The sequence below is a fragment of the Oncorhynchus gorbuscha genome, unplaced genomic scaffold, assembly GCF_021184085.1.
Source record: "Oncorhynchus gorbuscha isolate QuinsamMale2020 ecotype Even-year unplaced genomic scaffold, OgorEven_v1.0 Un_scaffold_2225, whole genome shotgun sequence".
NCBI lineage: Eukaryota > Metazoa > Chordata > Actinopteri > Salmoniformes > Salmonidae > Oncorhynchus > Oncorhynchus gorbuscha.
The window spans coordinates 1-26,980 of NW_025746794.1; the positions used below are offsets into that span (position 1 = coordinate 1).

Here is a 26,980-nt window from a genome sequence, read left to right on the forward strand (position 1 = left end):
AAGGTTATGAGTTCAAGCCCCACCAGGAGCAAGTATTCTTCTTGAAGCCTCTGCCTGTCTATTTCTATTCCGGAAAATGATAATTTATTCAATCCATTTAGGAGTACAATTCATCGGTAATAGGTATGTCATTGAGATGACAGGTCAGAGTGCAGGCAGAGATAGAATACAAATTCATAGCCTTCTGTATCACCAGCAAAGCAGGGTCAAGCCTGCTCGAAATTCCAAGAGGATGGTTGTTTGCGAATTGAGTTGGTGCTTCGGCAGAGAAAATAATCACCTAACGTGGGGCTCGAACCCACGACCCTGAGATTAAGAGTCTCATGCTCTACCGACTGAGCTAGCCAGGTACCTCAATAGTGAGTTTGACTTTGTTCGAATATCGTACATCCCAGTTTCTGCAAAATATGGTGATCAGTGAGTGTTGTTGATGGATTCTGTGGTGCAATCTGTTAGCGTGTTGTACTTATATAGCAGTATACACTAATTCGATGCGAAGGTTATGAGTTCAAGCCCCACCAGGAGCAAGTATTCTTCTTGAAGCCTCTGCCTGTCTATTTCTATTCCGGAAAATGATAATTTATTCAATCCATTTAGGAGTACAATTCATCGGTAATAGGTATGTCATTGAGATGACAGGTCAGAGTGCAGGCAGAGATAGAATACAAAATTCATAGCCTTCTGTATCACCAGCAATGCAGGGTGGCAAGCCTGCTCGAAATTCCAAGAGGATGGTTGTTTGCGAAGTGAGTTGGTGTTTTGGCAGAGAAAATAAACACCCAACGTGGGGCTCGAACCCACGACCCTGAGATTAAGAGTCTCATGCTCTACCGACTGAGCTAGCCAGGTAACCAGTAGTGATTGTGACTTGGTTCGAATATCGTACATCCCAGTTTCTGCAAAATATGGTGATCAGTGAGTGTTGTTGATGGATCCTGTGGTGCAATCTGTTAGCGTGTTGTACTTATACAGCAGTATACACTAATTCGATGCGAAGGTTATGAGTTCAAGCCCCACCAGGAGCAAGTATTCTTCTTGAAGCCTCTGCCTGTCTATTTCTATTCCGGAAAATGATAATTTATTCAATCCATTTAGGAGTACAATTCATCGGTAATAGGGATGTCATTGAGATGACAGGTCAGAGTGCAGGCAGAGATAGAATACAAATTCATAGCCTTCTGTATCACCAGCAATGCAGGGTGGCAAGCCTGCTCGAAATTCCAAGAGGATGGTTGTTTGCGAAGTGAGTTGGTGCTTCGGCAGAGAAAATAATCACCTAACGTGGGGCTCGAACCCACGACCCTGAGATTAAGAGTCTCATGCTCTACCGACTGAGCTAGCCAGGTACCTCAATAGTGAGTTTGACTTGGTTCGAATATCGTACATCCCAGTTTCTGCAAAATATGGTGATCAGTGAGTGTTGTTGATGGATCCTGTGGTGCAATCTGTTCGCGTGTTGTACTTATACAGCAGTATACACTAATTCGATGCGAAGGTTATGAGTTCAAGCCCCACCAGGAGCAAGTATTCTTCTTGAAGCCTCTGCCTGTCTATTTCTATTCCGGAAAATGATAATTTATTCAATCCATTTAGGAGTACAATTCATCGGTAATAGGTATGTCATTGAGATGACAGGTCAGAGTGCAGGCAGAGATAGAATACAAATTCATAGCCTTCTGTATCACCAGCAATGCAGGGTGGCAAGCCTGCTCGAAATTCCAAGAGGATGGTTGTTTGCGAAGTGAGTTGGTGTTTTGGCAGAGAAAATAAACACCCAACGTGGGGCTCGAACCCACGACCCTGAGATTAAGAGTCTCATGCTCTACCGACTGAGCTAGCCAGGTACCTCAATAGTGAGTTTGACTTGGTTCGAATATCGTACATCCCAGTTTCTGCAAAATATGGTGATCAGTGAGTGTTGTTGATGGATCCTGTGGTGCAATCTGTTAGCGTGTTGTACTTATACAGCAGTATACAGCAATTAGAGGACAAGGTTATGAGTTCAAGCCCCACCAGGAGCAAGTATTCTTCTTGAAGCCTCTGCCTGTCTATTTCTATTCCGGAAAATGATAATTTATTCAATCCATTTAGGAGTACAATTCATCGGTAATAGGTATGTCATTGAGATGACAGGTCAGAGTGCAGGCAGAGATAGAATACAAAATTCATAGCCTTCTGTATCACCAGCAATGCAGGGTGGCAAGCCTGCTCGAAATTCCAAGAGGATGGTTGTTTGCGAAGTGAGTTGGTGCTTTGGCAGAGAAAATAAACACCCAACGTGGGCTCGAACCCACGACCCTGAGATTAAGAGTCTCATGCTCTACCGACTGAGCTAGCCAGGTAACCAGTAGTGATTTGACTTGGTTCGAATATCGTACATCCCAGTTTCTGCAAAATATGGTGATCAGTGAGTGTTGTTGATGGATCCTGTGGTGCAATCTGTTAGCGTGTTGTACTTATACAGCAGTATACACTAATTCGATGCGAAGGTTATGAGTTCAAGCCCCACCAGGAGCAAGTATTCTTCTTGAAGCCTCTGCCTGTCTATTTCTATTCCGGAAAATGATAATTTATTCAATCCATTTAGGAGTACAATTCATCGGTAATAGGGATGTCATTGAGATGACAGGTCAGAGTGCAGGCAGAGATAGAATACAAATTCATAGCCTTCTGTATCACCAGCAATGCAGGGTGGCAAGCCTGCTCGAAATTCCAAGAGGATGGTTGTTTGCGAAGTGAGTTGGTGCTTCGGCAGAGAAAATAATCACCTAACGTGGGGCTCGAACCCACGACCCTGAGATTAAGAGTCTCATGCTCTACCGACTGAGCTAGCCAGGTAACTATTAGTGATTATGACTTGGTTCGAATATCGTACATCCCAGTTTCTGCAAAATATGGTGATCAGTGAGTGTTGTTGATGGATCCTGTGGTGCAATCTGTTCGCGTGTTGTACTTATACAGCAGTATACAGCAATTAGATGACAAGGTTATGAGTTCAAGCCCCACCAGGAGCAAGTATTCTTCTTGAAGCCTCTGCCTGTCTATTTCTATTCCGGAAAATGATAATTTATTCAATCCATTTAGGAGTACAATTCATCGGTAATAGGGATGTCATTGAGATGACAGGTCAGAGTGCAGGCAGAGATAGAATACAAATTCATAGCCTTCTGTATCACCAGCAATGCAGGGTGGCAAGCCTGCTCGAAATTCCAAGAGGATGGTTGTTTGCGAAGTGAGTTGGTGCTTCGGCAGAGAAAATAATCACCTAACGTGGGGCTCGAACCCACGACCCTGAGATTAAGAGTCTCATGCTCTACCGACTGAGCTAGCCAGGTACCTCAATAGTGAGTTTGACTTGGTTCGAATATCGTACATCCCAGTTTCTGCAAAATATGGTGATCAGTGAGTGTTGTTGATGGATCCTGTGGTGCAATCTGTTAGCGTGTTGTACTTATACAGCAGTATACAGCAATTAGATGCAAGGTTATGAGTTCAAGCCCCACCAGGAGCAAGTATTCTTCTTGAAGCCTCTGCCTGTCTATTTCTATTCCGGAAAATGATAATTTATTCAATCCATTTAGGAGTACAATTCATCGGTAATAGGTATGTCATTGAGATGACAGGTCAGAGTGCAGGCAGAGATAGAATACAAATTCATAGCCTTCTGTATCACCAGCAAAGCAGGGTGGCAAGCCTGCTCGAAATTCCAAGAGGATGGTTGTTTGCGAAGTGAGTTGGTGCTTCGGCAGAGAAAATAATCACCTAACGTGGGGCTCGAACCCACGACCCTGAGATTAAGAGTCTCATGCTCTACCGACTGAGCTAGCCAGGTACCTCAATAGTGAGTTTGACTTGGTTCGAATATCGTACATCCCAGTTTCTGCAAAATATGGTGATCAGTGAGTGTTGTTGATGGATCCTGTGGTGCAATCTGTTAGCGTGTTGTACTTATACAGCAGTATACACTAATTCGATGCAAGGTTATGAGTTCAAGCCCCACCAGGAGCAAGTATTCTTCTTGAAGCCTCTGCCTGTCTATTTCTATTCCGGAAAATGATAATTTATTCAATCCATTTAGGAGTACAATTCATCGGTAATAGGTATGTCATTGAGATGACAGGTCAGAGTGCAGGCAGAGATAGAATACAAATTCATAGCCTTCTGTATCACCAGCAATGCAGGGTGGCAAGCCTGCTCGAAATTCCAAGAGGATGGTTGTTTGCGAAGTGAGTTGGTGCTTTGGCAGAGAAAATAAACACCCAACGTGGGGCTCGAACCCACGACCCTGAGATTAAGAGTCTCATGCTCTACCGACTGAGCTAGCCAGGTACCTCAATAGTGATTTGACTTGGTTCGAATATCGTACATCCCAGTTTCTGCAAAATATGGTGATCAGTGAGTGTTGTTGATGGATCCTGTGGTGCAATCTGTTAGCGTGTTGTACTTATACAGCAGTATACAGCAATTAGATGCAAGGTTATGAGTTCAAGCCCCACCAGGAGCAAGTATTCTTCTTGAAGCCTCTGCCTGTCTATTTCTATTCCGGAAAATGATAATTTATTCAATCCATTTAGGAGTACAATTCATCGGTAATAGGGATGTCATTGAGATGACAGGTCAGAGTGCAGGCAGAGATAGAATACAAATTCATAGCCTTCTGTATCACCAGCAATGCAGGGTGGCAAGCCTGCTCGAAATTCCAAGAGGATGGTTGTTTGCGAAGTGAGTTGGTGCTTTGGCAGAGAAAATAAACACCCAACGTGGGGCTCGAACCCACGACCCTGAGATTAAGAGTCTCATGCTCTACCGACTGAGCTAGCCAGGTAACCAGTAGTGATTTGACTTGGTTCGAATATCGTACATCCCAGTTTCTGCAAAATATGGTGATCAGTGAGTGTTGTTGATGGATCCTGTGGTGCAATCTGTTAGCGTGTTGTACTTATACAGCAGTATACACTAATTCGATGCGAAGGTTATGAGTTCAAGCCCCACCAGGAGCAAGTATTCTTCTTGAAGCCTCTGCCTGTCTATTTCTATTCCGGAAAATGATAATTTATTCAATCCATTTAGGAGTACAATTCATCGGTAATAGGTATGTCATTGAGATGACAGGTCAGAGTGCAGGCAGAGATAGAATACAAATTCATAGCCTTCTGTATCACCAGCAATGCAGGGTGGCAAGCCTGCTCGAAATTCCAAGAGGATGGTTGTTTGCGAAGTGAGTTGGTGTTTTGGCAGAGAAAATAAACACCCAACGTGGGGCTCAACCCACGACCCTGAGATTAAGAGTCTCATGCTCTACCGACTGAGCTAGCCAGGTACCTCAATAGTGAGTTTGACTTGGTTCGAATATCGTACATCCCAGTTTCTGCAAAATATGGTGATCAGTGAGTGTTGTTGATGGATCCTGTGGTGCAATCTGTTCGCGTGTTGTACTTATACAGCAGTATACAGCAATTAGATGACAAGGTTATGAGTTCAAACCCCACCAGGAGCAAGTATTCTTCTTGAAGTCTCTGCCTGTCTATTTCTATTCCGGAAAATTATAATTTATTCAATCCATTTAGGAGTACAAGTCATCGGTAATAGGTATGTCATTGAGATGACAGGTCAGAGTGCAGGCAGAGATAGAATACAAATTCATAGCCTTCTGTATCACCAGCTATGCAGGGTGGCAAGCCTGCTCGAAATTCCAAGCAGATGGTTTGCGAAGTGAGTTGGTGCTTCGGCAGAGAAAATAATCACCTAACGTGGGGCTCTAACCCACGACCCTGAGATTAAGAGTCTCATGCTCTACCGACTGAGCTAGCCAGGTACCTCTATAGTAATATTGACTTGGTCCGAATATCATACAGCCCCGTTTCTGCAAAATATGGAGTTATGTGAGAGTGTTGGTGATGGATCCTGTGGTGCAATCTGTTAGCGTGTTGTACTTATACAGCAGTATACAGTAATTCGATGCGAAGGTTATGAGTTCAAGCCCCACCAGGAGCAAGTATTCTTCTTGAAGCCTCTGCCTGTCTATTTCTATTCCGGAAAATGATAATTTATTCAATCCATTTAGGAGTACAAGTCATCGGTAATAGTTATGTCATTGAGATGACAGGTGAGAGTGCAGGTAGAGATAGAATACAAATTCATAGCCTTCTGTATCACCAGCAAAACAGGGTGGCAAGCCTGCTCGAAATTCCAAGAGGATGGTTGTTTGCGAAGTGAGTTGGTGCTTTGGCAGAGAAAATAAACACCCAACGTGGGGCTCGAACCCACTACACTGCGATTAAGAGTCTCATGCTCTACCGACTGAGCTAGCCAGGTACCTCAATAGTGAGTTTGACTTGGTTCGAATATCGTACATCCCAGTTTCTGCAAAATATGGTGATCAGTGAGTGTTGTTGATGGATCCTGTGGTGCAATCTGTTCGCGTGTTGTACTTATACAGCAGTATACAGCAATTAGAGGACAAGGTTATGAGTTCAAGCCCCACCAGGAGCAAGTATTCTTCTTGAAGCCTCTGCCTGTCTATTTCTATTCCGGAAAATTATAATTTATTCAATACATTTAGGAGTACAATTCATCGGTAATAGGGATATCATTGAGATGACAGGTCAGAGTTCAGGCAGAGATAGAATACAAATTCATAGCCTTCTGTATCACCAGCTATGCAGGGTGGCAAGCCTGCTCAAAATTCCAAGCGGATGGCTGTTTACGAAGTGAGTTAGTGCTTCGGCAGAGAAAATAATCACCTAACGTGGGGCTCAAACCCACGTCCCTGAGATTAAGAGTCTCATGCTCTACCAACTGAGCTAGCCAGGCACCTTTATGGTAATATTGACTTGGTTCGAATATCGTACATCGTAGTTTCTGCAAAATATGGTGATCAGTGAGCGTTGTTGATGGATCCTGTGGTGCAATCTGTTCGCGTGTTGTACTTATACAGCAGTATACAGTAATTCGATGCGAAGGTTATGAGTTCAAACCCCACCAGGAGCAAGTATTGTTCTTGAAGCCCCTGCCTGTCCATTTCTATTCCGGAAAATGATAATTTATTCAATCCATTTAGGAGTACAATTCATCGGTAATAGGTATGTCATTGAGATGACAGGTCAGAGTGCAGGCAGAGATAGAATACAAATTCATAGCCTGCTGTATCACCAGCAAAGCAGGGTGTCAAGCCTGCTCGAAATTCCAAGAGGATGGTTGTTTGCGAATTGAGTTGGTGCTTCGGCAGAGAAAATAATCACCTAACGTGGGGCTCGAACCCACGACCCTGAGATTAAGAGTCTCATGCTCTACCGACTGAGCTAGCCAGGTACCTTAATAGTGAGTTTGACTTTGTTTGAATATCGTACATCCCAGTTTCTGCAAAATATGGTGATCAGTGAGTGTTGTTGATGGATCCTGTCGTGCAATCTGTTAGCGTGTTGTACTTATATAGCAGTATACACTAATTCGATGCGAAGGTTATGAGTTCAAACCCCACCAGGAGAAAGTATTCTTCTTGAAGCCTCTGCCTGTCTATTTCTATTCCGGAAAATGATAATTTATTCAATCCATTTAGGAGTACAATTCATCGGTAATAGGGATGTCATTGAGATGACAGGTCAGAGTGCAGGCAGAGATAGAATACAAATTCATAGCCTTCTGTATCACCAGCAATGCAGGGTGGCAAGCCTGCTCGAAATTCCAAGAGGATGGTTGTTTGCGAAGTGAGTTGGTGTTTTGGCAGAGAAAATAAACACCCAATGTGGGGCTCGAACCCACGACCCTGAGATTAAGAGTCTCATGCTCTACCGACTGAGCTAGCCAGGTAACCAGTAGTGATTGTGACTTGGTTCGAATATCGTACATCCCAGTTTCTGCAAAATATGGTGATCAGTGAGTGTTGTTGATGGATCCTGTGGTGCAATCTGTTAGCGTGTTGTACTTATACAGCAGTATACACTAATTCGATGCAAAGGTTATGAGTTCAAGCCCCACCAGGAGCAAGTATTCTTCTTGAAGCCTCTGCCTGTCTATTTCTATTCCGGAAAATGATAATTTATTCAATCCATTTAGGAGTACAATTCATCGGTAATAGGTATGTCATTGAGATGACAGGTCAGAGTGCAGGCAGAGATAGAATACAAATTCATAGCCTTCTGTATCACCAGCAATGCAGGGTGGCAAGCCTGCTCGAAATTCCAAGAGGATGTTTGTTTGCGAAGTGAGTTGGTGTTTTGGCAGAGAAAATAAACACCCAACGTGGGGCTCGAACCCACGACCCTGAGATTAAGAGTCTCATGCTCTACCGACTGAGCTAGCCAGGTACCTCAATAGTGAGTTTGACTTGGTTCGAATATCGTACATCCCAGTTTCTGCAAAATATGGTGATCAGTGAGTGTTGTTGATGGATCCTGTGGTGCAATCTGTTCGCGTGTTGTACTTATACAGCAGTATACAGCAATTAGAGGACAAGGTTATGAGTTCAAGCCCCACCAGGAGCAAGTATTTTTCTTGAAGCCTCTGCCTGTCTACTTCTATTCCGGAAAATAATCATTTATTCAATCCATTTAGGAGTACAATTCATCGGTAATAGGTATGTCATTGAGATGACAGGTCAGAGTGCAGGCAGAGATAGAATACAAATTCATAGCCTTCTGTATCACCAGCAAAGCAGGGTGGCAAGCCTGCTCGAAATTCCAAGAGGATGGTTGTTTGCGAAGTGAGTTGGTGCTTTGGCAGAGAAAATAAACACCCAACGTGGGGCTCGAACCCACGACCATGAGATTAAGAGTCTCATGCTCTACCGACTGAGCTAGCCAGGTACCTCAATAGTGAGTTTGACTTGGTTCGAATATCGTACATCCCAGTTTCTGCAAAATATGGTGATCAGTGAGTGTTGTTGATGGATCCTGTGGTGCAATCTGTTCGCGTGTTGTACTTATACAGCAGTATACAGCAATTAGAGGACAAGGTTATGAGTTCAAGCCCCACCAGGAGCAAGTATTCTTCTTGAAGCCTCTGCCTGTCTATTTCTATTCCGGAAAATGATAATTTATTCAATCCATTTAGGAGTACAATTCATCGGTAATAGGGATGTCATTGAGATGACAGGTCAGAGTGCAGGAAGAGATAGAATACAAATTCATAGCCTTCTGTATCACCAGCAATGCAGGGTGGCAAGCCTGCTCGAAATTCCAAGAGGATGGTTGTTTGCGAAGTGAGTTGGTGTTTTGGCAGAGAAAATAAACACCCAACGTGGGGCTCGAACCCACGACCCTGAGATTAAGAGTCTCATGCTCTACCGACTGAGCTAGCCAGGTAACCAGTAGTGATTGTGACTTGGTTCGAATATCGTACATCCCAGTTTCTGCAAAATATGGTGATCAGTGAGTGTTGTTGATGGATCCTGTGGTGCAATCTGTTAGCGTGTTGTACTTATACAGCAGTATACACTAATTCGATGCGAAGGTTATGAGTTCAAGCCCCACCAGGAGCAAGTATTATTCTTGAAGCCTCTGCCTGTCTATTTCTATTCCGGAAAATGATAATTTATTCAATCCATTTAGGAGTACAATTCATCGGTAATAGGTATGTCATTGAGATGACAGGTCAGAGTGCAGGCAGAGATAGAATACAAATTCATAGCCTTCTGTATCACCAGCAATGCAGGGTGGCAAGCCTGCTCGAAATTCCAAGAGGATGGTTGTTTGCGAAGTGAGTTGGTGTTTTGGCAGAGAAAATAAACACCCAACGTGGGGCTCGAACCCACGACCCTGAGATTAAGAGTCTCATGCTCTACCGACTGAGCTAGCCAGGTACCTCAATAGTGAGTTTGACTTGGTTCGAATATCGTACATCCCAGTTTCTGCAAAATATGGTGATCAGTGAGTGTTGTTGATGGATCCTGTGGTGCAATCTGTTCGCGTGTTGTACTTATACAGCAGTATACAGCAATTAGAGGACAAGGTTATGAGTTCAAGCCCCACCAGGAGCAAGTATTCTTCTTGAAGCCTCTGCCTGTCTATTTCTATTCCGGAAAATGATAATTTATTCAATCCATTTAGGAGTACAATTCATCGGTAATAGGGATGTCATTGAGATGACAGGTCAGAGTGCAGGCAGAGATAGAATACAAATTCATAGCCTCGAACCCACGACCCTGAGATTAAGAGTCTCATGCGCTACCGACTGAGCTAGCCAGGTACCTCTATATTAATATTGACTTGGTCCGAATATCATACAGCCACGTTTCTGCCAAATATGGGGTTATGTGAGAGTGTTGTTGATGGATCCTGTGGTGCATTCTGTTACCGTTGTACTTGTAAAGCAGTATACAGCAATTCGATGCGAAGGTTATGAGTTCAAGCCCCACCAGGAGCAAGTATTCTACTTGAAGCCTCTGCCTGTCTATTTCTATTCCGGAAAATTATAATTTATTCAATACATTTAGGAGTACAATTCATCGGTAATAGGGATATCATTGAGATGACAGGTCAGAGTTCAGGCAGAGATAGAATACAAATTCATAGCCTTCTGTATCACCAGCTATGCAGGGTGGCAAGCCTGCTCAAAATTCCAAGCGGATGGCTGTTTACAGTGAGTTAGTGCTTCGGCAGAGAAAATAATCACCTAACGTGGGGCTCAAACCCACGTCCCTGAGATTAAGAGTCTCATGCTCTACCAACTGAGCTAGCCAGGCACCTTTATGGTAATATTGACTTGGTTCGAATATCGTACATCCCAGTTTCTGCAAAATATGGTGATCAGTGAGCGTTGTTGATGGATCCTGTGGTGCAATCTGTTCGCGTGTTGTACTTATACAGCAGTATACAGTAATTCGATGCGAAGGTTATGAGTTCAAACCCCACCAGGAGCAAGTATTGTTCTTGAAGCCCCTGCCTGTCCATTTCTATTCCGGAAAATGATAATTTATTCAATCCATTTAGGAGTACAATTCATCGGTAATAGGTATGTCATTGAGATGACAGGTCAGAGTGCAGGCAGAGATAGAATACAAATTCATAGCCTGCTGTATCACCAGCAAAGCAGGGTGTCAAGCCTGCTCGAAATTCCAAGAGGATGGTTGTTTGCGAATGAGTTGGTGCTTCGGCAGAGAAAATAATCACCTAACGTGGGGCTCGAACCCACGACCCTGAGATTAAGAGTCTCATGCTCTACCGACTGAGCTAGCCAGGTACCTCTATAGTAATATTGACTTGGTTCGAATATCGTACATCCCAGTTTCTGCAAAATATGGTGATCAGTGAGTGTTGTTGATGGATCCTGTGGTGCAATCTGTTAGCGTGTTGTACTTATACAGCAGTATACACTAATTCGATGCGAAGGTTATGAGTTCAAGCCCCACCAGGAGCAAGTATTCTTCTTGAAGCCTCTGCCTGTCTATTTCTATTCCGGAAAATGATAATTTATTCAATCCATTTAGGAGTACAATTCATCGGTAATAGGGATGTCATTGAGATGACAGGTCAGAGTGCAGGCAGAGATAGAATACAAATTCATAGCCTTCTGTATCACCAGCAATGCAGGGTGGCAAGCCTGCTCGAAATTCCAAGAGGATGGTTGTTTGCGAAGTGAGTTGGTGTTTTGGCAGAGAAAATAAACACCCAACGTGGGGCTCAAACCCACGACCCTGAGATTAAGAGTCTCATGCTCTACCAACTGAGCTAGCCAGGTAACCACTAGTGATTGTGACTTGGTTCGAATATCGTACATCCCAGTTTCTGCAAAATATGGTGATCAGTGAGTGTTGTTGATGGATCCTGTGGTGCAATCTGTTAGCGTGTTGTACTTATACAGCAGTATACACTAATTCGATGCGAATGTTATGAGTTCAAGCCCCACCAGGAGCAAGTATTCTTCTTGAAGCCTCTGCCTGTCTATTTCTCTTCCGGAAAATGATAATTTATTCAATCCATTTAGGAGTACAATTCATCGGTAATAGGGATGTCATTGAGATGACAGGTCAGAGTGCAGGCAGAGATAGAATACAAATTCATAGCCTCGAACCCACGACCCTGAGATTAAGAGTCTCATGCGCTACCGACTGAGCTAGCCAGGTACCTCTTTATTAATATTGACTTGGTCCGAATATCATACAGCCACGTTTCTGCCAAATATGGGGTTATGTGAGAGTGTTGTTGATGGATCCTGTGGTGCATTCTGTTACCGTGTTGTACTTGTAAAGCAGTATACAGCAATTTGATGCGAAGGTTATGAGTTCAAGCCCCACCAGGAGCAAGTATTCTACTTGAAGCCTCTGCCTGTCTATTTCTATTCCGGAAAATTATAATTTATTCAATACATTTACGAGTACAATTCATCGGTAATAGGGATATCATTGAGATGACAGGTCAGAGTTCAGGCAGAGATAGAATACAAATTCATAGCCTTCTGTATCACCAGCTATGCAGGGTGGCAAGCCTGCTCAAAATTCCAAGCGGATGGCTGTTTACGAAGTGAGTTAGTGCTTCGGCAGAGAAAATAATCACCTAACGTGGGGCTCGAACCCACGACCCTGAGATTAAGAGTCTCATGCTCTACCGACTGAGCTAGCCAGGCACCTTTATGGTAATATTGACTTGGTTCGAATATCGTACATCGTAGTTTCTGCAAAATATGGTGATCAGTGAGCGTTGTTGATGGATCCTGTGGTGCAATCTGTTCGCGTGTTGTACTTATACAGCAGTATACAGTAATTCAATGCGAAGGTTATGAGTTCAAACCCCACCAGGAGCAAGTATTGTTCTTGAAGCCCCTGCCTGTCCATTTCTATTCCGGAAAATGATAATTTATTCAATCCATTTAGGAGTACAATTCATCGGTAATAGGGATGTCATTGAGATGACAGGTCAGAGTGCAGGCAGAGATAGAATACAATTTCATAGCCTTCTGTATCACCAGCTATGCAGGGTGGCAATCCTGCTTGAAATTCCAAGCGGATGGCTGTTTGCGAAGTGAGTTGGTTCTTCGGCAGAGAAAATAATCACCTAACGTGGGTCTCGAACCCACAACCCTGAGATTAAGAGTCTCATGCTCTACCGACTGAGCTAGCCAGGCACCTCAATAGTGAGTTTGACTTGGTTCGAATATCGTACATCCCAGTTTCTGCAAAATATGGTGATCAGTGAGTGTTGTTGATGGATCCTGTGGTGCAATCTGTTCGCGTGTTGTACTTATACAGCAGTATACAGCAATTAGATGACAAGGTTATGAGTTCAAACCCCACCAGGAGCAAGTATTCTTCTTGAAGTCTCTGCCTGTCTATTTCTATTCCGGAAAATTATAATTTATTCAATCCATTTAGGAGTACAAGTCATCGGTAATCGGTATGTCATTGAGATGACAGGTCAGAGTGCAGGCAGAGATAGAATACAAATTCATAGCCTTCTGTATCACCAGCAATGCAGGGTGGCAAGCCTGCTCGAAATTCCAAGCAGATGGTTTGCGAAGTGAGTTGGTGCTTCGGCAGAGAAAATAATCACCTAACGTGGGGCTCTAACCCACGACCCTGAGATTAAGAGTCTCATGCTCTACCGACTGAGCTAGCCAGGTACCTCTATAGTAATATTGACTTGGTCCGAATATCATACAGCCCCGTTTCTGCAAAATATGGAGTTATGTGAGAGTGTTGGTGATGGATCCTGTGGTGCAATCTGTTAGCGTGTTGTACTTATACAGCAGTATACAGTAATTTGATGCGAAGGTTATGAGTTCAAGCCCCACCAGGAGCAAGGATTCTTCTTGAAGACTCTGCCTGTCTATTTCTATCCTGGGAAATTATAATTTATTCAAGCCATTTAGGAGTACAATTCATCGGTAATAGGGATGTCATTGAGATGACAGGTCAGAGTGCAGGCAGAGATAGAATACAAATTCATAGCCTTCTGTATCACCAGCAATGCAGGGTGGCAAGCCTGCTCGAAATTCCAAGAGGATGGTTGTTTGCGAAGTGATTTGGTACTTTGGCAGAGAATATCAACACCCAACGCGGGGCTCAAATCCACGACCCTGAGATTAAGAGTCTCATGCTCTACCGACTGAGCTAGCCAGGTAACCATTAGTGATTATGACTTGGTTCGAATATCGTACATCCCAGTTTCTGCAAAATATGGTGATCAGTGAGTGTTGTTGATGGATCCTGTGGTGCAATCTGTTAGCGTGTTGTACTTATACAGCAGTATACAGTAATTCGATGCCAAGGTTGAGTTCAAGCCCCACCAGGAGCAAGTATTCTTCTTGAAGCCGCTGCCTGTCTATTTCTTGTCCGGAAAATGATAATTTATTCAATCCATTTAGGAGTACAAGTCATCGGTAATAGGTATGTCATTGAGATGACAGGTGAGAGTGCAGGTAGAGATAGAATACAAATTCATAGCCTTCTGTATCACCAGCAAAACAGGGTGGCAAGCCTGCTCGAAATTCCAAGAGGATGGTTGTTTGCGAAGTGAGTTGGTGCTTTGGCAGAGAAAATAAACACCCAACGTGGGGCTCGAACCCTCTACACTGCGATTAAGAGTCTCATGCTCTACCGACTGAGCTAGCCAGGTACCTCAATAGTGAGTTTGACTTGGTTCGAATATCGTACATCCCAGTTTCTGCAAAATATGGTGATCAGTGAGTGTTGTTGATGGATCCTGTGGTGCAATCTGTTCGCGTGTTGTACTTATACAGCAGTATACAGCAATTAGAGGACAAGGTTATGAGTTCAAGCCCCACCAGGAGCAAGTATTCTTCTTGAAGCCTCTGCCTGTCTACTTCTATTCCGGAAAATAATCATTTATTCAATCCATTTAGGAGTACAATTCATCGGTAATAGGTATGTCATTGAGATGACAGGTCAGAGTGCAGGCAGAGATAGAATACAAATTCATAGCCTTCTGTATCACCAGCAAAGCAGGGTGGCAAGCCTGCTCGAAATTCCAAGAGGATGGTTGTTTGCGAAGTGAGTTGGTGCTTTGGCAGAGAAAATAAACACCCAACGTGGGGCTCGAACCCACGACCCTGAGATTAAGAGTCTCATGCTCTACCGACTGAGCTAGCCAGGTACCTCAATAGTGAGTTTGACTTGGTTCGAATATCGTACATCCCAGTTTCTGCAAAATATGGTGATCAGTGAGTGTTGTTGATGGATCCTGTGGTGCAATCTGTTCGCGTGTTGTACTTATACAGCAGTATACAGCAATTAGAGGACAAGGTTATGAGTTCAAGCCCCACCAGGAGCAAGTATTCTTCTTGAAGCCTCTGCCTGTCTATTTCTATTCCGGAAAATGATAATTTATTCAATCCATTTAGGAGTACAATTCATCGGTAATAGGTATGTCATTGAGATGACAGGTCAGAGTGCAGGCAGAGATAGAATACAAATTCATAGCCTGCTGTATCACCAGCAAAGCAGGGTGTCAAGCCTGCTCGAAATTCCAAGAGGATGGTTGTTTGCGAATTGAGTTGGTGCTTCGGCAGAGAAAATAATCACCTAACATGGGGCTCGAACCCACGACCCTGAGATTAAGAGTCTCATGCTCTACCGACTGAGCTAGCCAGGTAACTCAATAGTGAGTTTGACTTGGTTCGAATATCGTACATCCCAGTTTCTGCAAAATATGGTGATCAGTGAGTGTTGTTGATGGATCCTGTGGTGCAATCTGTTAGCGTGTTGTACTTATACAGCAGTATACACTAATTCGATGCGAAGGTTATGAGTTCAAGCCCCACCAGGAGCAAGTATTCTTCTTGAAGCCTCTGCCTGTCTATTTCTATTCCGGAAAATGATAATTTATTCAATCCATTTAGGAGTACAATTCATCGGTAATAGGGATGTCATTGAGATGACAGGTCAGAGTGCAGGCAGAGATAGAATACAAATTCATAGCCTCGAACCCACGACCCTGAGATTAAGAGTCTCATGCGCTACCGACTGAGCTAGCCAGGTACCTCTATATTAATATTGACTTGGTCCGAATATCATACAGCCACGTTTCTGCCAAATATGGGGTTATGTGAGAGTGTTGTTGATGGATCCTGTGGTGCATTCTGTTACCGTGTTGTACTTGTAAAGCAGTATACAGCAATTCGATGCGAAGGTTATGAGTTCAAGCCCCACCAGGAGCAAGTATTCTACTTGAAGCCTCTGCCTGTCTATTTCTATTCCGGAAAATTATAATTTATTCAATACATTTAGGAGTACAATTCATCGGTAATAGGGATATCATTGAGATGACAGGTCAGAGTTCAGGCAGAGATAGAATACAAATTCATAGCCTTCTGTATCACCAGCTATGCAGGGTGGCAAGCCTGCTCAAAATTCCAAGCGGATGGCTGTTTACGAAGTGAGTTAGTGCTTCGGCAGAGAAAATAATCACCTAACGTGGGGCTCGAACCCACGTCCCTGAGATTAAGAGTCTCATGCTCTACCAACTGAGCTAGCCAGGCACCTTTATGGTAATATTGACTTGGTTCGAATATCGTACATCGTAGTTTCTGCAAAATATGGTGATCAGTGAGCGTTGTTGATGGATCCTGTGGTGCAATCTGTTCGCGTGTTGTACTTATACAGCAGTATACAGTAATTCGATGCGAAGGTTATGAGTTCAAACCCCACCAGGAGCAAGTATTGTTCTTGAAGCCCCTGCCTGTCCATTTCTATTCCGGAAAATGATAATTTATTCAATCCATTTAGGAGTACAATTCATCGGTAATAGGTATGTCATTGAGATGACAGGTCAGAGTGCAGGCAGAGATAGAATACAAATTCATAGCCTGCTGTATCACCAGCAAAGCAGGGTGTCAAGCCTGCTCGAAATTCCAAGAGGATGGCTGTTTACGAAGTGAGTTGGTGCTTCGGCAGAGAAAATAATCACCTAACGTGGGGCTCGAACCCACGACCCTGAGATTAAGAGTCTCATGCTCTACCGACTGAGCTAGCCAGGTACCTCAATAGTGAGTTTGACTTTGTTCGGATATCGTACATCCCAGTTTCTGCAAAATATGGTGATCAGTGAGTGTTGTTGATGGATCCTGTGGTGCAATCTGTTAGCGTGTTGTACTTATATAGCAGTATACACTAATTCGATGCGAAGGTTATGAGTTCAAACCCCACCAGGAGAAAGTATTCTTCTTGAAGCCTCTGCCTGTCTATTTCTATTCCGGAAAATGATAATTTATTCAATCCATTTAGGAGTACAATTCATCGGTAATAGGGATGTCATTGAGATGACAGGTCAGAGTGCAGGCAGAGATAGAATACAAATTCATAGCCTTCTGTATCACCAGCAATGCAGGGTGGCAAGCCTGCTCGAAATTCCAAGAGGATGGTTGTTTGCGAAGTGAGTTGGTGTTTTGGCAGAGAAAATAAACACCCAACGTGGGGCTCGAACCCACGACCCTGAGATTAAGAGTCTCATGCTCTACCGACTGAGCTAGCCAGGTACCTCTATAGTAATATTGACTTGGTTCGAATATCGTACATCCCAGTTTCTGCAAAATATGGTGATCGGTGAGTGTTGTTGATGGATCCTGTGGTGCAATCTGTTAGCGTGTTGTACTTATACAGCAGTATACACTAATTCGATGCAAAGGTTATGAGTTCAAGCCCCACCAGGAGCAAGTATTCTTCTTGAAGCCTCTGCCTGTCTATTTCTATTCCGGAAAATGATAATTTATTCAATCCATTTAGGAGTACAATTCATCGGTAATAGGGATGTCATTGAGATGACAGGTCAGAGTGCAGGCAGAGATAGAATACAAATTCATAGCCTTCTGTATCACCAGCAATGCAGGGTGGCAAGCCTGCTCGAAATTCCAAGAGGATGGTTGTTTGCGAAGTGAGTTGGTGTTTTGGCAGAGAAAATAAACACCCAACGTGGGGCTCGAACCCACGACCCTGAGATTAAGAGTCTCATGCTCTACCAACTGAGCTAGCCAGGTAACCAGTAGTGATTGTGACTTGGTTCGAATATCGTACATCCCAGTTTCTGCAAAATATGGTGATCAGTGAGTGTTGTTGATGGATCCTGTGGTGCAATCTGTTAGCGTGTTGTACTTATACAGCAGTATACACTAATTCGATGCGAAGGTTATGAGTTCAAGCCCCACCAGGAGCAAGTATTCTTCTTGAAGCCTCTGCCTGTCTATTTCTCTTCCGGAAAATGATAATTTATTCAATCCATTTAGGAGTACAATTCATCGGTAATAGGGATGTCATTGAGATGACAGGTCAGAGTGCAGGCAGAGATAGAATACAAATTCATAGCCTCGAACCCACGACCCTGAGATTAAGAGTCTCATGCGCTACCGACTGAGCTAGCCAGGTACCTCTTTATTAATATTGACTTGGTCCGAATATCATACAGCCACGTTTCTGCCAAATATGGGGTTATGTGAGAGTGTTGTTGATGGATCCTGTGGTGCATTCTGTTACCGTGTTGTACTTGTAAAGCAATATACAGCAATTCGATGCGAAGGTTATGAGTTCAAACCCCACCAGGAGCAAGTATTGTTCTTGAAGCCCCTGCCTGTCCATTTCTATTCCGGAAAATGATAATTTATTCAATCCATTTAGGAGTACAATTCATCGGTAATAGGGATGTCATTGAGATGACAGGTCAGAGTGCAGGCAGAGATAGAATACAAATTCATAGCCTTCTGTATCACCAGCTATGCAGGGTGGCAAGCCTGCTCAAAATTCCAAGCGGATGGCTGTTTGCGAAGTGAGTTGGTTCTTCGGCAGAGAAAATAATCACCTAACGTGGGTCTCGAACCCACGACCCTGAGATTAAGAGTCTCATGCTCTACCGACTGAGCTAGCCAGGCACCTCAATAGTGAGTTTGACTTGGTTCGAATATCGTACATCCCAGTTTCTGCAAAATATGGTGATCAGTGAGTGTTGTTGATGGATCCTGTGGTGCAATCTGTTCGCGTGTTGTACTTATACAGCAGTATACAGCAATTAGAGGACAAGGTTATGAGTTCAAGCCCCACCAGGAGCAAGTATTCTTCTTGAAGCCTCTGCCTGTCTATTTCTATTCTGGAAAATGATAATTTATTCAATCCATTTAGGAGTACAATTCATCGGTAATAGGTATGTCATTGAGATGACAGGTCAGAGTGCAGGCAGAGATAGAATACAAATTCATAGCCTTCTGTATCACCAGCAATGCAGGGTGGCAAGCCTGCTCGAAATTCCAAGAGGATGGTTGTTTGCGAAGTGAGTTGGTGCTTCGGCAGAGAAAATAATCACCTAACGTGGGGCTCGAACCCACGACCCTGAGATTAAGAGTCTCATGCTCTACCGACTGAGCTAGCCAGGTACCTCAATAGTGAGTTTGACTTGGTTCGAATATCGTACATCCCAGTTTCTGCAAAATATGGTGATCAGTGAGTGTTGTTGATGGATCCTGTGGTGCAATCTGTTAGCGTGTTGTACTTATACAGCAGTATACAGTAATTTGATGCGAAGGTTATGAGTTCAAGCCCCACCAGGAGCAAGTATTCTTCTTGAAGCCTCTGCCTGTCTATTTCTATTCCGGAAAATGATAATTTATTCAATCCATTTAGGAGTACAATTCATCGGTAATAGGTATGTCATTGAGATGACAGGTCAGAGTGCAGGCAGAGATAGAATACAAATTCATAGCCTTCTGTATCACCAGCAATGCAGGGTGGCAAGCCTGCTCGAAATTCCAAGAGGATGGTTGTTTGCGAAGTGAGTTGGTGCTTCGGCAGAGAAAATAATCACCTAACGTGGGGCTCGAACCCACGACCCTGAGATTAAGAGTCTCATGCTCTACCGACTGAGCTAGCCAGGTACCTCAATAGTGAGTTTGACTTGGTTCGAATATCGTACATCCCAGTTTCTGCAAAATATGGTGATCAGTGAGTGTTGTTGATGGATCCTGTGGTGCAATCTGTTCGCGTGTTGTACTTATACAGCAGTATACAGCAATTAGAGGACAAGGTTATGAGTTCAAGCCCCACCAGGAGCAAGTATTCTTCTTGAAGCCTCTGCCTGTCTATTTCTATTCCGGAAAATGATAATTTATTCAATCCATTTAGGAGTACAATTCATCGGTAATAGGGATGTCATTGAGATGACAGGTCAGAGTGCAGGCAGAGATAGAATACAAATTCATAGCATTCTGTATCACCAGCAATGCAGGGTGGCAAGCCTGCTCGAAATTCCAAGAGGATGGTTGTTTGCGAAGTGAGTTGGTTCTTCGGCAGAGAAAATAATCACCTAACGTGGGGCTCGAACCCACGACCCTGAGATTAAGAGTCTCATGCTCTACCAACTGAGCTAGCCAGGTACCTCAATAGTGAGTTTGACTTTGTTCGAATATCGTACATCCCAGTTTCTGCAAAATATGGTGATCAGTGAGTGTTGTTGATGGATCCTGTGGTGCAATCTGTTAGCGTGTTGTACTTATATAGCAGTATACACTAATTCGATGCGAAGGTTATGAGTTCAAACCCCACCAGGAGCAAGTATTCTTCTTGAAGCCTCTGCCTGTCTATTTCTATTCCGGAAAATGATAATTTATTCAATCCATTTAGGAGTACAATTCATCGGTAATAGGGATGTCATTGAGATGACAGGTCAGAGTGCAGGCAGAGATAGAATACAAATTCATAGCCTTCTGTATCACCAGCAATGCAGGGTGGCAAGCCTGCTCGAAATTCCAAGAGGATGGTTGTTTGCGAAGTGAGTTGGTGTTTTGGCAGAGAAAATAAACACCCAACGTGGGGCTCGAACCCACGACCCTGAGATTAAGAGTCTCATGCTCTACCGACTGAGCTAGCCAGGTACCTCAATAGTGAGTTTGACTTGGTTCGAATATCGTACATCCCAGTTTCTGCAAAATATGGTGATCAGTGAGTGTTGTTGATGGATCCTGTGGTGCAATCTGTTCGCGTGTTGTACTTATACAGCAGTATACAGCAATTAGAGGACAAGGTTATGAGTTCAAGCCCCACCAGGAGCAAGTATTCTTCTTGAAGCCTCTGCCTGTCTATTTCTATTCTGGAAAATGATAATTTATTCAATCCATTTAGGAGTACAATTCATCGGTAATAGGTATGTCATTGAGATGACAGGTCAGAGTGCAGGCAGAGATAGAATACAAATTCATAGCCTTCTGTATCACCAGCAATGCAGGGTGGCAAGCCTGCTCGAAATTCCAAGAGGATGGTTGTTTGCGAAGTGAGTTGGTGCTTTGGCAGAGAAAATAATCACCTAACGTGGGGCTCGAACCCACGATTAAGAGTCTCATGCTCTACCGACTGAGCTAGCCAGGTACCTCAATAGTGAGTTTGACTTGGTTCGAATATCGTACATCCCAGTTTCTGCAAAATATGGTGATCAGTGAGTGTTGTTGATGGATCCTGTGGTGCAATCTGTTAGCGTGTTGTACTTATACAGCAGTATACAGTAATTTGATGCGAAGGTTATGAGTTCAAGCCCCACCAGGAGCAAGTATTCTTCTTGAAGCCTCTGCCTGTCTATTTCTATTCCGGAAAATGATAATTTATTCAATCCATTTAGGAGTACAATTCATCGGTAATAGGTATGTCATTGAGATGACAGGTCAGAGTGCAGGCAGAGATAGAATACAAATTCATAGCCTTCTGTATCACCAGCAATGCAGGGTGGCAAGCCTGCTCGAAATTCCAAGAGGATGGTTGTTTGCGAAGTGAGTTGGTGTCTTCGGCAGAGAAAATAATCACCTAACGTGGGGCTCGAACCCACGACCCTGAGATTAAGAGTCTCATGCTCTACCGACTGAGCTAGCCAGGTACCTCAATAGTGAGTTTGACTTGGTTCGAATATCGTACATCCCAGTTTCTGCAAAATATGGTGATCAGTGAGTGTTGTTGATGGATCCTGTGGTGCAATCTGTTCGCGTGTTGTACTTATACAGCAGTATACAGCAATTAGAGGACAAGGTTATGAGTTCAAGCCCCACCAGGAGCAAGTATTCTTCTTGAAGCCTCTGCCTGTCTATTTCTATTCCGGAAAATGATAATTTATTCAATCCATTTAGGAGTACAATTCATCGGTAATAGGGATGTCATTGAGATGACAGGTCAGAGTGCAGGCAGAGATAGAATACAAATTCATAGCATTCTGTATCACCAGCAATGCAGGGTGGCAAGCCTGCTCGAAATTCCAAGAGGATGGTTGTTTGCGAAGTGAGTTGGTTCTTCGGCAGAGAAAATAATCACCTAACGTGGGGCTCGAACCCACGACCCTGAGATTAAGAGTCTCATGCTCTACCAACTGAGCTAGCCAGGTACCTCAATAGTGAGTTTGACTTTGTTCGAATATCGTACATCCCAGTTTCTGCAAAATATGGTGATCAGTGAGTGTTGTTGATGGATCCTGTGGTGCAATCTGTTAGCGTGTTGTACTTATATAGCAGTATACACTAATTCGATGCGAAGGTTATGAGTTCAAACCCCACCAGGAGAAAGTATTCTTCTTGAAGCCTCTGCCTGTCTATTTCTATTCCGGAAAATGATAATTTATTCAATCCATTTAGGAGTACAATTCATCGGTAATAGGGATGTCATTGAGATGACAGGTCAGAGTGCAGGCAGAGATAGAATACAAATTCATAGCCTTCTGTATCACCAGCAATGCAGGGTGGCAAGCCTGCTCGAAATTCCAAGAGGATGGTTGTTTGCGAAGTGAGTTGGTGTTTTGGCAGAGAAAATAAACACCCAACGTGGGGCTCGAACCCACGACCCTGAGATTAAGAGTCTCATGCTCTACCGACTGAGCTAGCCAGGTACCTCAATAGTGAGTTTGACTTGGTTCGAATATCGTACATCCCAGTTTCTGCAAAATATGGTGATCAGTGAGTGTTGTTGATGGATCCTGTGGTGCAATCTGTTCGCGTGTTGTACTTATACAGCAGTATACAGCAATTCGATGCGAAGGTTATGAGTTCAAGCCCCACCAGGAGCAAGTATTCTTCTTGAAGCCTCTGCCTGTCTATTTCTATTCTGGAAAATTATAATTTATTCAATCCATTTAGGAGTACAATTCATCGGTAATAGGTATGTCATTGAGATGACAGGTCAGAGTGCAGGCAGAGATAGAATACAAATTCATAGCCTTCTGTATCACCAGCAATGCAGGGTGGCAAGCCTGCTCGAAATTCCAAGAGGATGGTTGTTTGCGAAGTGAGTTGGTGTTTTGGCAGAGAAAATAAACACCCAACGTGGGGCTCGAACCCACGACCCTGAGATTAAGAGTCTCATGCTCTACCGACTGAGCTAGCCAGGTACCTCAATAGTGAGTTTGACTTTGTTCGAATATCGTACATCCCAGTTTCTGCAAAATATGGTGATCAGTGAGTGTTGTTGATGGATCCTGTGGTGCAATCTGTTAGCGTGTTGTACTTATACAGCAGTATACAGCAATTAGATGACAAGGTTATGAGTTCAAGCCCCACCAGGAGCAAGTATTCTTCTTGAAGCCTCTGCCTGTCTATTTCTATTCCGGAAAATGATAATTTATTCAATCCATTTAGGAGTACAATTCATCGGTAATAGGTATGTCATTGAGATGACAGGTCAGAGTGCAGGCAGAGATAGAATACAAATTCATAGCCTTCTGTATCACCAGCAATGCAGGGTGGCAAGCCTGCTCGAAATTCCAAGAGGATGGTTGTTTGCGAAGTGAGTTGGTGTTTTGGCAGAGAAAATAAACACCCAACGTGGGGCTCGAACCCACGACCCTGAGATTAAGAGTCTCATGCTCTACCGACTGAGCTAGCCAGGTACCTCAATAGTGAGTTTGACTTGGTTCGAATATCGTACATCCCAGTTTCTGCAAAATATGGTGATCAGTGAGTGTTGTTGATGGATCCTGTGGTGCAATCTGTTAGCGTGTTGTACTTATACAGCAGTATACAGCTAATTAGATGACAAGGTTATGAGTTCAAGCCCCACCAGGAGCAAGTATTCTTCTTGAAGCCTCTGCCTGTCTATTTCTATTCCGGAAAATGATAATTTATTCAATCCATTTAGGAGTACAATTCATCGGTAATAGGGATGTCATTGAGATGACAGGTCAGAGTGCAGGCAGAGATAGAATACAAATTCATAGCCTTCTGTATCACCAGCAATGCAGGGTGGCAAGCCTGCTCGAAATTCCAAGAGGATGGTTGTTTGCGAAGTGAGTTGGTGTTTTGGCAGAGAAAATAAACACCCAACGTGGGGCTCGAACCCACGACCCTGAGATTAAGAGTCTCATGCTCTACCGACTGAGCTAGCCAGGTAACTCAATAGTGAGTTTGACTTGGTTCGAATATCGTACATCCCAGTTTCTGCAAAATATGGTGATCAGTGAGTGTTGTTGATGGATCCTGTGGTGCAATCTGTTAGCGTGTTGTACTTATACAGCAGTATACACTAATTCGATGCGAAGGTTATGAGTTCAAGCCCCACCAGGAGCAAGTATTCTTCTTGAAGCCTCTGCCTGTCTATTTCTATTCCGGAAAATGATAATTTATTCAATCCATTTAGGAGTACAATTCATCGGTAATAGGGATGTCATTGAGATGACAGGTCAGAGTGCAGGCAGAGATAGAATACAAATTCATAGCCTTCTGTATCACCAGCAATGCAGGGTGGCAAGCCTGCTCGAAATTCCAAGAGGATGGTTGTTTGCGAAGTGAGTTGGTGTTTTGGCAGAGAAAATAAACACCCAACGTGGGGCTCGAACCCACGACCCTGAGATTAAGAGTCTCATGCTCTACCGACTGAGCTAGCCAGGTACCTCAATAGTGAGTTTGACTTGGTTCGAATATCGTACATCCCAGTTTCTGCAAAATATGGTGATCAGTGAGTGTTGTTGATGGATCCTGTGGTGCAATCTGTTCGCGTGTTGTACTTATACAGCAGTATACAGCAATTAGATGACAAGGTTATGAGTTCAAGCCCCACCAGGAGCAAGTATTCTTCTTGAAGCCTCTGCCTGTCTATTTCTATTCCGGAAAATGATAATTTATTCAATCCATTTAGGAGTACAATTCATCGGTAATAGGTATGTCATTGAGATGACAGGTCAGAGTGCAGGCAGAGATAGAATACAAATTCATAGCCTTCTGTATCACCAGCAATGCAGGGTGGCAAGCCTGCTCGAAATTCCAAGAGGATGGTTGTTTGCGAAGTGAGTTGGTGTTTTGGCAGAGAAAATAAACACCCAACGTGGGGCTCGAACCCACGACCCTGAGATTAAGAGTCTCATGCTCTACCGACTGAGCTAGCCAGGTACCTCAATAGTGAGTTTGACTTGGTTCGAATATCGTACATCCCAGTTTCTGCAAAATATGGTGATCAGTGAGTGTTGTTGATGGATCCTGTGGTGCAATCTGTTCGCGTGTTGTACTTATACAGCAGTATACAGCAATTAGATGACAAGGTTATGAGTTCAAGCCCCACCAGGAGCAAGTATTCTTCTTGAAGCCTCTGCCTGTCTATTTCTATTCCGGAAAATGATAATTTATTCAATCCATTTAGGAGTACAATTCATCGGTAATAGGTATGTCATTGAGATGACAGGTCAGAGTGCAGGCAGAGATAGAATACAAATTCATAGCCTTCTGTATCACCAGCAATGCAGGGTGGCAAGCCTGCTCGAAATTCCAAGAGGATGGTTGTTTGCGAAGTGAGTTGGTGTTTTGGCAGAGAAAATAAACACCCAACGTGGGGCTCGAACCCACGACCCTGAGATTAAGAGTCTCATGCTCTACCGACTGAGCTAGCCAGGTACCTCAATAGTGAGTTTGACTTGGTTCGAATATCGTACATCCCAGTTTCTGCAAAATATGGTGATCAGTGAGTGTTGTTGATGGATCCTGTGGTGCAATCTGTTAGCGTGTTGTACTTATACAGCAGCATACAGTAATTTGATGCGAAGGTTATGAGTTCAAGACCCACCAGGAGCAAGTATTCTTTTTGAAGCCCCTGCCTGTCTATTTCTTGTCTGGAAAATTAGAATTTATTAAATCCATTTAGGAGTACAATTCATCGGTAATAGGGATGTCATTGAGATGACAGGTCAGAGTGCAGGCAGAGATAGAATACAAATTCATAGCCTTCTGTATCACCAGCAATGCAGGGTGGCAAGCCTGCTCGAAATTCCAAGAGGATGGTTGTTTGCGAAGTGAGTTGGTGTTTTGGCAGAGAAAATAAACACCCAACGTGGGGCTCGAACCCACGACCCTGAGATTAAGAGTCTCATGCTCTACCAACTGAGCTAGCCAGGTAACCAGTAGTGATTGTGACTTGGTTCGAATATCGTACATCCCAGTTTCTGCAAAATATGGTGATCAGTGAGTGTTGTTGATGGATCCTGTGGTGCAATCTGTTAGCGTGTTGTACTTATACAGCAGTATACAGTAATTCGATGCCAAGGTTGAGTTCAAGCCCCACCAGGAGCAAGTATTCTTCTTGAAGCCGCTGCCTGTCTATTTCTTGTCCGGAAAATGATAATTTATTCAATCCATTTAGGAGTACAAGTCATCGGTAATAGGTATGTCATTGAGATGACAGGTGAGAGTGCAGGTAGAGATAGAATACAAATTCATAGCCTTCTGTATCACCAGCAAAACAGGGTGGCAAGCCTGCTCGAAATTCCAAGAGGATGGTTGTTTGCGAAGTGAGTTGGTGCTTTGGCAGAGAAAATAAACACCCAACGTGGGGCTCGAACCCTCTACACTGCGATTAAGAGTCTCATGCTCTACCGACTGAGCTAGCCAGGTACCTCAATAGTGAGTTTGACTTGGTTCGAATATCGTACATCCCAGTTTCTGCAAAATATGGTGATCAGTGAGTGTTGTTGATGGATCCTGTGGTGCAATCTGTTCGCGTGTTGTACTTATACAGCAGTATACAGCAATTAGAGGACAAGGTTATGAGTTCAAGCCCCACCAGGAGCAAGTATTCTTCTTGAAGCCTCTGCCTGTCTATTTC

General features: G+C 43.6%; 35 non-coding genes across 35 annotated transcripts; all 35 read right to left on the minus strand.

The window, feature by feature from the left end:
• Nucleotides 1–277: 277 nt before the first annotated feature.
• trnak-cuu lies at nt 278–350 on the minus strand. The gene has a single exon. It is a non-coding gene; the product is annotated as a tRNA-Lys (tRNA).
• A 426-nt stretch (nt 351–776) lies between these two features.
• Nucleotides 777–849, minus strand: trnak-cuu. Its single transcript has one exon. It is a non-coding gene; the product is annotated as a tRNA-Lys (tRNA).
• A 424-nt stretch (nt 850–1,273) lies between these two features.
• Nucleotides 1,274–1,346, minus strand: trnak-cuu. Its single transcript has one exon. It is a non-coding gene; the product is annotated as a tRNA-Lys (tRNA).
• A 425-nt stretch (nt 1,347–1,771) lies between these two features.
• Nucleotides 1,772–1,844, minus strand: trnak-cuu. Its single transcript has one exon. It is a non-coding gene; the product is annotated as a tRNA-Lys (tRNA).
• Nucleotides 1,845–2,765: 921 nt separating this feature from the next.
• Nucleotides 2,766–2,838, minus strand: trnak-cuu. Its single transcript has one exon. It is a non-coding gene; the product is annotated as a tRNA-Lys (tRNA).
• Nucleotides 2,839–3,262: 424 nt separating this feature from the next.
• Nucleotides 3,263–3,335, minus strand: trnak-cuu. Its single transcript has one exon. It is a non-coding gene; the product is annotated as a tRNA-Lys (tRNA).
• Nucleotides 3,336–3,759: 424 nt separating this feature from the next.
• Nucleotides 3,760–3,832, minus strand: trnak-cuu. The gene has a single exon. It is a non-coding gene; the product is annotated as a tRNA-Lys (tRNA).
• A 424-nt stretch (nt 3,833–4,256) lies between these two features.
• On the minus strand, nt 4,257–4,329 carry trnak-cuu. The gene has a single exon. It is a non-coding gene; the product is annotated as a tRNA-Lys (tRNA).
• A 423-nt stretch (nt 4,330–4,752) lies between these two features.
• trnak-cuu lies at nt 4,753–4,825 on the minus strand. The gene has a single exon. It is a non-coding gene; the product is annotated as a tRNA-Lys (tRNA).
• A 2,413-nt stretch (nt 4,826–7,238) lies between these two features.
• trnak-cuu lies at nt 7,239–7,311 on the minus strand. Its single transcript has one exon. It is a non-coding gene; the product is annotated as a tRNA-Lys (tRNA).
• Nucleotides 7,312–8,233: 922 nt separating this feature from the next.
• On the minus strand, nt 8,234–8,306 carry trnak-cuu. Its single transcript has one exon. It is a non-coding gene; the product is annotated as a tRNA-Lys (tRNA).
• Nucleotides 8,307–8,731: 425 nt separating this feature from the next.
• On the minus strand, nt 8,732–8,804 carry trnak-cuu. Its single transcript has one exon. It is a non-coding gene; the product is annotated as a tRNA-Lys (tRNA).
• A 425-nt stretch (nt 8,805–9,229) lies between these two features.
• Nucleotides 9,230–9,302, minus strand: trnak-cuu. The gene has a single exon. It is a non-coding gene; the product is annotated as a tRNA-Lys (tRNA).
• Nucleotides 9,303–9,726: 424 nt separating this feature from the next.
• Nucleotides 9,727–9,799, minus strand: trnak-cuu. The gene has a single exon. It is a non-coding gene; the product is annotated as a tRNA-Lys (tRNA).
• A 1,306-nt stretch (nt 9,800–11,105) lies between these two features.
• On the minus strand, nt 11,106–11,178 carry trnak-cuu. Its single transcript has one exon. It is a non-coding gene; the product is annotated as a tRNA-Lys (tRNA).
• A 1,310-nt stretch (nt 11,179–12,488) lies between these two features.
• Nucleotides 12,489–12,561, minus strand: trnak-cuu. Its single transcript has one exon. It is a non-coding gene; the product is annotated as a tRNA-Lys (tRNA).
• Nucleotides 12,562–14,974: 2,413 nt separating this feature from the next.
• Nucleotides 14,975–15,047, minus strand: trnak-cuu. Its single transcript has one exon. It is a non-coding gene; the product is annotated as a tRNA-Lys (tRNA).
• A 1,311-nt stretch (nt 15,048–16,358) lies between these two features.
• On the minus strand, nt 16,359–16,431 carry trnak-cuu. Its single transcript has one exon. It is a non-coding gene; the product is annotated as a tRNA-Lys (tRNA).
• Nucleotides 16,432–16,856: 425 nt separating this feature from the next.
• trnak-cuu lies at nt 16,857–16,929 on the minus strand. Its single transcript has one exon. It is a non-coding gene; the product is annotated as a tRNA-Lys (tRNA).
• Nucleotides 16,930–17,354: 425 nt separating this feature from the next.
• Nucleotides 17,355–17,427, minus strand: trnak-cuu. Its single transcript has one exon. It is a non-coding gene; the product is annotated as a tRNA-Lys (tRNA).
• Nucleotides 17,428–17,852: 425 nt separating this feature from the next.
• On the minus strand, nt 17,853–17,925 carry trnak-cuu. The gene has a single exon. It is a non-coding gene; the product is annotated as a tRNA-Lys (tRNA).
• Nucleotides 17,926–19,235: 1,310 nt separating this feature from the next.
• trnak-cuu lies at nt 19,236–19,308 on the minus strand. Its single transcript has one exon. It is a non-coding gene; the product is annotated as a tRNA-Lys (tRNA).
• Nucleotides 19,309–19,733: 425 nt separating this feature from the next.
• trnak-cuu lies at nt 19,734–19,806 on the minus strand. The gene has a single exon. It is a non-coding gene; the product is annotated as a tRNA-Lys (tRNA).
• A 425-nt stretch (nt 19,807–20,231) lies between these two features.
• trnak-cuu lies at nt 20,232–20,304 on the minus strand. The gene has a single exon. It is a non-coding gene; the product is annotated as a tRNA-Lys (tRNA).
• Nucleotides 20,305–20,729: 425 nt separating this feature from the next.
• On the minus strand, nt 20,730–20,802 carry trnak-cuu. Its single transcript has one exon. It is a non-coding gene; the product is annotated as a tRNA-Lys (tRNA).
• Nucleotides 20,803–21,718: 916 nt separating this feature from the next.
• Nucleotides 21,719–21,791, minus strand: trnak-cuu. Its single transcript has one exon. It is a non-coding gene; the product is annotated as a tRNA-Lys (tRNA).
• A 425-nt stretch (nt 21,792–22,216) lies between these two features.
• Nucleotides 22,217–22,289, minus strand: trnak-cuu. The gene has a single exon. It is a non-coding gene; the product is annotated as a tRNA-Lys (tRNA).
• A 425-nt stretch (nt 22,290–22,714) lies between these two features.
• Nucleotides 22,715–22,787, minus strand: trnak-cuu. The gene has a single exon. It is a non-coding gene; the product is annotated as a tRNA-Lys (tRNA).
• Nucleotides 22,788–23,212: 425 nt separating this feature from the next.
• Nucleotides 23,213–23,285, minus strand: trnak-cuu. The gene has a single exon. It is a non-coding gene; the product is annotated as a tRNA-Lys (tRNA).
• Nucleotides 23,286–23,710: 425 nt separating this feature from the next.
• trnak-cuu lies at nt 23,711–23,783 on the minus strand. The gene has a single exon. It is a non-coding gene; the product is annotated as a tRNA-Lys (tRNA).
• A 426-nt stretch (nt 23,784–24,209) lies between these two features.
• trnak-cuu lies at nt 24,210–24,282 on the minus strand. Its single transcript has one exon. It is a non-coding gene; the product is annotated as a tRNA-Lys (tRNA).
• Nucleotides 24,283–24,707: 425 nt separating this feature from the next.
• trnak-cuu lies at nt 24,708–24,780 on the minus strand. Its single transcript has one exon. It is a non-coding gene; the product is annotated as a tRNA-Lys (tRNA).
• A 425-nt stretch (nt 24,781–25,205) lies between these two features.
• trnak-cuu lies at nt 25,206–25,278 on the minus strand. Its single transcript has one exon. It is a non-coding gene; the product is annotated as a tRNA-Lys (tRNA).
• Nucleotides 25,279–25,703: 425 nt separating this feature from the next.
• Nucleotides 25,704–25,776, minus strand: trnak-cuu. The gene has a single exon. It is a non-coding gene; the product is annotated as a tRNA-Lys (tRNA).
• A 425-nt stretch (nt 25,777–26,201) lies between these two features.
• trnak-cuu lies at nt 26,202–26,274 on the minus strand. Its single transcript has one exon. It is a non-coding gene; the product is annotated as a tRNA-Lys (tRNA).
• Nucleotides 26,275–26,980: the final 706 nt, after the last annotated feature.